The following is a 5,476-nucleotide window of genomic DNA, read 5'->3' on the forward strand; positions in this document are numbered from 1 at the left end:
GTGTGTGAGCGAGTGTTTGGCTTTTAATTATTACTTTATGATAACTTTCTCACTTTCATATAATGTATATATATTTAATGTAATCTCACATGTATTTTTTTTTGAAAGTATATATTATATTATAAAAGGGCTATTACATCATGGCCATCCTTTCATCTCTCAATGGATTGAATACTGTGCAGTTTGTCTGGTTTTGAAATCATCAGATGTATATGGGTAACTTTTGAAGATCAAAGGAATCTCACATATATTATTATTGAAAGTATGAATGAGCTTTTTTAACTCATTATTTTCTAAAGTTATTGCTCAGGTGTCAATCAGGCTCAAAGAAAGGGTTTAGAAGAGGATTTGATTACACAATTACATGTAGTTGGTGTTCCAGTCTTCGAAGTCCCGGCGACAACGGCTCGCCCGGGCACGTTCCACGAGCGGCTGCAGCTTCGGAATGGTCTTCTTTACGCTGAGCTCTTGTGAGACGGCCTCCATCCATGCATGGAGGCATGGGCACTTGTTGGGGCCAGGGATCTTGAAGGTGGAGATCACCTCCAACACCCTCAGCCACTGCAGAAAACCCACGAAAGTGATATCCATGAGGCCCATGTGATCGCCGTGAAAAAAATGCCCCTGCCCCCGTGCTCCTGCATCATGGGCCATTTTCAGGGCACCCTCTATGTGAAACAAGTGCCGGATGGTCTTGTCGATTGCTATGCGCTGCTTCTCTCCATCGGTCACCAGGATGTCGTGGGCGTCCGGGCAAAACTGTGTCATCATCATGCATTTATGATCAGATCAGCGATGCATGTCACGGCCACGGTACCACCACAACTAATTCCTTAATTACACAACGCAGCAGCTGCTGCAGCACTACACAGATATATAATATATTCATCCTCGTACTCGCACACATCATATTGATCGCACATGCATGCAGCCAGCCAAAATATTGTCGATTGCTATGCGCTGCTTCTCTCCAGAACTACACAGTTATATAATATATTCATACTCGTACTCGCACACATCATATTGATCGCAGCCAGCCAAAATATCGACCATTCACCTGAGTATCCACAAAGTCGGACCAAAATCGAGCCTGCGCGCGATCCCACGCTGAGGCCGGCATGAGATCGCCTCTCGTACCAGGATGGGAGGCTGGCCATTGCTCGTGAATGTACTCTACGATGATACGAGACTCGGCCAAGGCCTTGCCGTTGTGGATCAAGACCGGTATCTTCTTGTGGACGGGGTTCGATGTGATCACCTCAGGGCTGAAGCTCCTCAGCACCTCCTCCACATACTCGAATTCCAGCCCCTTTTCGTGCAGCGCTAGTAACACGCGCATGCCGAATGGGCTTGCCCACGTAGTTAGCACCCTCAATCGATCTTTGGTTGCAGCTTCCTCGTCCTGCCCGGGCGCAGCTGCTGCTGCCAATTACGACAAGCAAATGTATTCGACACACTTACATAAGTTCTGTAATAACAAACTAATTTTCTACACGTAAAAACAGCGACAGCTCGCTTACATTCTCTGTACTGCTGCGGCAGCAACGTCCCATTAAATGGCGGCGCTGAGACGCAGCTGCGGACTGCGTCGCGCCTGGTTGTACGAGGTAATGTACTGTGGAGGTTCGAAGGAGCGCACTGGCGCTTCAGCAGCTGCTTAAACACGGCCATCTCCACACACGATCTTGTGCTTAATCCCGTCCTGCCAGACGGTTGAAGAAGCAAGAGTTGCAAGCTAGCAGAAGCAGCGTAGTGTGCCATCCTCTCCTATATATTAGTGGATTTGTTGCTAATTCTTATATAGTGCCCTCTCGAGACTAGTGTCTCTGTGATCTCTCTTTTACACACACTTACACCTACACACACACACTCTCTCTCTCTCTCTCTCTCTCTCTCTCTCTCTCTCTCTCTGTGTCTGTCTGTCTCTCTCTCACGCTCACTCAGTCACGCTCGTCTACTACAACTGCGTCTGCCTTCGCCGGTTGATCAGTTGCGGTATATATACACCCTCTTGGGGGAGCAGCTATTGTGTTGCGTTTGTAAGCATTTCCGAGCTATTGCCACAATTTTCTATGGGGACGACTCTCTTTTTCAATCGTACCGTATTTTCAACACCCAACTTGGAACATTGACCTAGGCATTGTTACACAATTGATCGCTAATAAACACATTATATGACAGTTCATCAGAATAATAATATGACAGTTCATCAGAATAATAATATGACAGTTGATCAGAACTTGACATGGAAGTCCTTAGGAAAGTCTTTAATAATAATATGACAGTTGATCAGAACTTGACATGGAAGTCCTTAAGAAAGTCTTTAAAGTTTGATTTGGGCTTTGGAGTCCACTAAAAGCTTGAAATTTCAGCACTCACCCCATCAGGCCTTAAAATTGACTCCCCACAGCACAAGGACTGTGACCGTACTCCATGTGTACTTATTCTAGGCTTCCTATGAAGCTTCCCAAAGTATTACAGGGCTTCACTCAAATTTGCAAAAATATTAAAACAACGAGATAAAAACAACAAATTCATGATACATGAAAATTCACAAAAAAACTTAAGAAGAAATTGACAAATCTCACGACCACCACCACTTATATATATATATTTGGGACGCCTAGGACTCATGGTTTAGGCTTCGTTTGACGCCTTGTAGAAATTCTTGGGCTTCAAAATGACGCTTGAGCTATTTCTTGGAAGCTTCCTTTGAAGCCTGAGATGGCCAAGGACGCCCAGATGGGCTTCAATTTTAAGGCCTGCACCCCATGTTTCTTCAACTTGTGGTAGGACCACATCGTTTGAATTTGTAACCCTACCTTGAACCGCATTTAATGGCCTAGAGAATACCTTGGTCTCTTCAAGTGAAATCCATTATTGAGAATACCTTGGACCGCATTTAAAGGCCTAGAGAATACCTTGGCCTTCATGCTTTCATATGTAAAGATGGGTTTGTATTAAAGTCTTAAATTTGTAGGTTCAAAATTTGAGCACTCACATTTCTTTGATTTGCCGTAGGACCACCGTGAATCTTTGAGCTATTCTTTCACATTTCATTGTCCAATATCCTCTATTTTTTATGATTGCTTTGACAACAAGCCTTACTAGGGTAGGGTTATGATGAATTATCTAACAAAGAAAAATTATTGAGTGCGAGTCTTGTGAAGGATATGCTTTATTCCTTGCCATATGGATGATTCTCAAAAATTCAAATACCCCTTGAAAGCATGTGATAATGTGCACGTAAAATATCATTGCCATTTTTATCATAAATAATCGTCACGCGCCATGCGTCAATAAATTTTTGGGAGTACGACTCTCTTCTTTTGTTCCCGATGGTTGTCTAGTTTGGCCATTTGAAAACCTTCGTTCTTCTGAACAAACTAACTACTTCTAAACTCATGTTGACATTTCACACATAAGATATTGATTCTTGTATAAAAAAAGCTTTATCAAAAAATCACTACTTCTATACTCATTGTAATGTTTCTTTACTGCCCATGCATTGCCTGGTCAGAACCCTCCAGGATCCTCTTTAGGTGTCCTGGCACTTCACTTAGGGACCGCTTCATCGGCCCTCGCCCATCGTACCAGAAGCACACCATTTTACACCATACCCAGGCTGGTCAAGACCTGGGCAGGTTTTTGCCGCGTGAGCCGTCCTTTGAACACTCCCCGCCAGCTGTTGCAACCGAACTTCCCTTAGAAAAACACATATACCAAATGCTCCCTCCAGCATTCTGGCGTAAGAGAGTCCTTTAAGAAAACAAGGTTTCTATGCAAGTTTTCAATTTTGATTTTCTTTTGAATACAATGAGTATATCTTAATTCCGTATCCGAAGACTTCTAGATCACAGGTCTGGATTCCCAAGCAGAATTCCTCGAATTCTATAATCTTGATCCTCAGATCAAAATCAAAGGTCTCAATTTAATTTCAGATTCGGTGGGTGATTTGATTGAATTTTCCTAAACTGGTCACATCGTCTTTTCTCACTGACAAAGGAGATTAAGTCGAGGTCATAATCTGATTCAAGGTTCGAGTACGGAAAGGTTCTTCCTGAACTATATTTCTCGAAGGGTAATATTTCAATTACTACTTTACTGAATTTCATTCATTGAGTATTTTACTTAACTGAATTCAAAACTAAACACGTATTCCTATGAGGAATAAATTAATCATTTATCTAAAATTTCAACTTCGATAGATCTTATAAATTTTCTCATTACCATCCTAGAGAATATGAAACAGTAGAATTTTCCTTCATAGAGTATTTACTTATTCATTTACCAATATTCATGGGATTTAAACAATGACTAAAGAGAACTCTCATTTTGATTTAAAAAAATTATGTATGCATCTATTTATGCATAAAATCCAACTTCTATAAAAATAACACTTTTATATAAAAGAAAATCCTTGTATGCATCTATTTATGCATAAAAATCAATTTTGATGAAACTAACACTTTTATAATAAAAAAATTCTTTTATGCATCTATTTATGCATAAAAATCAATATTGATGAAAGTAACACTTTTATAATTAAAAAAATTCTTTTATGCATAAAAATCAATATTGATGAAAGTAACACTTTTATAATAAAAAAACTCTTTTATGCATCTATTTATGCATAAAAATCAATATTGATGAAAGTGACTCTTTTATAATAAAAAAAATTCTTTTTTGCATCTATTTATGCATAAAAATCAATATTGATGAAAGTAACACTTTTATAATAAGAAAATTTCTTTTATGCATCATTTTATCCATAAAAATTAATATTGATGAAAGTAACACTTTTATAATAAAAAAATTCTTTTATGCATCTATTTATGCATAAAAATCAATATTGATGAAAGTAACACTTTTATAATCAAAAAATTTTCTTTTATGCATCATTTTATGCATAAAAATCAATATTGATGAAAGTAACACTTTTATAATAAAAAAAATTTCTTTTATGCATCTATTTATGAATAAAAATCAATATTGATGAAAGTAACACTTTTATAATAAAAACTTTCTTTTATGCATCATTTTATGCATAAAAATCAATAATGATGAAAGTAACACTTTTATAATAAAAAATAATAATCAATATGCATCTTTCTATGCATAGATTTTAAATCTAATAGAAATAACACTTTTGTAATAAAAATATTTCTAATATGTATTTTTTTAATGCATAGAATGAAAATAACACTTTTAGAATACACAAACGATGGGGATTACTCTTTTTGAATAATAGAAGGTAATACTTATTTCACAAAATTTAATTAAATTTCACTAAACCTCCTTTGTATGGCTGACCATTTTTCAAATTTTTCTATTCTTAATTTACTTAAAAATTATCCCCAATTGGTTTAAAGCATCCTAAGTTAATCAAATTCCACTTTTAAAAGAGAAACAATATGAAAAGTTTAATTCAAACAATTTGATTACTTAGCTAGGATAAAGAAGGGCTGAATTTAAG

General features: G+C 37.5%; 1 pseudogene across 1 annotated transcript; it reads right to left on the bottom strand.

The window, feature by feature from the left end:
* Positions 1-230: 230 nt before the first annotated feature.
* Positions 231-1,761, bottom strand: LOC147631554 (glutathione S-transferase U22 pseudogene; annotated as a pseudogene). The gene is made up of 3 exons (XR_015267435.1): positions 1,521-1,761; positions 1,058-1,422; positions 231-759 (listed from the first exon to the last, which is right to left on the bottom strand). The product of XR_015267435.1 is annotated as a glutathione S-transferase U22 pseudogene (transcript).
* Between the last annotated feature and the right edge of the window lie 3,715 nt (positions 1,762-5,476).

This window comes from Cibotium barometz, chromosome 14, assembly GCF_041138505.1.
Source record: "Cibotium barometz isolate CiBa-2024 chromosome 14, ASM4113850v1, whole genome shotgun sequence".
Lineage (NCBI taxonomy): Eukaryota > Viridiplantae > Streptophyta > Polypodiopsida > Cyatheales > Cibotiaceae > Cibotium > Cibotium barometz.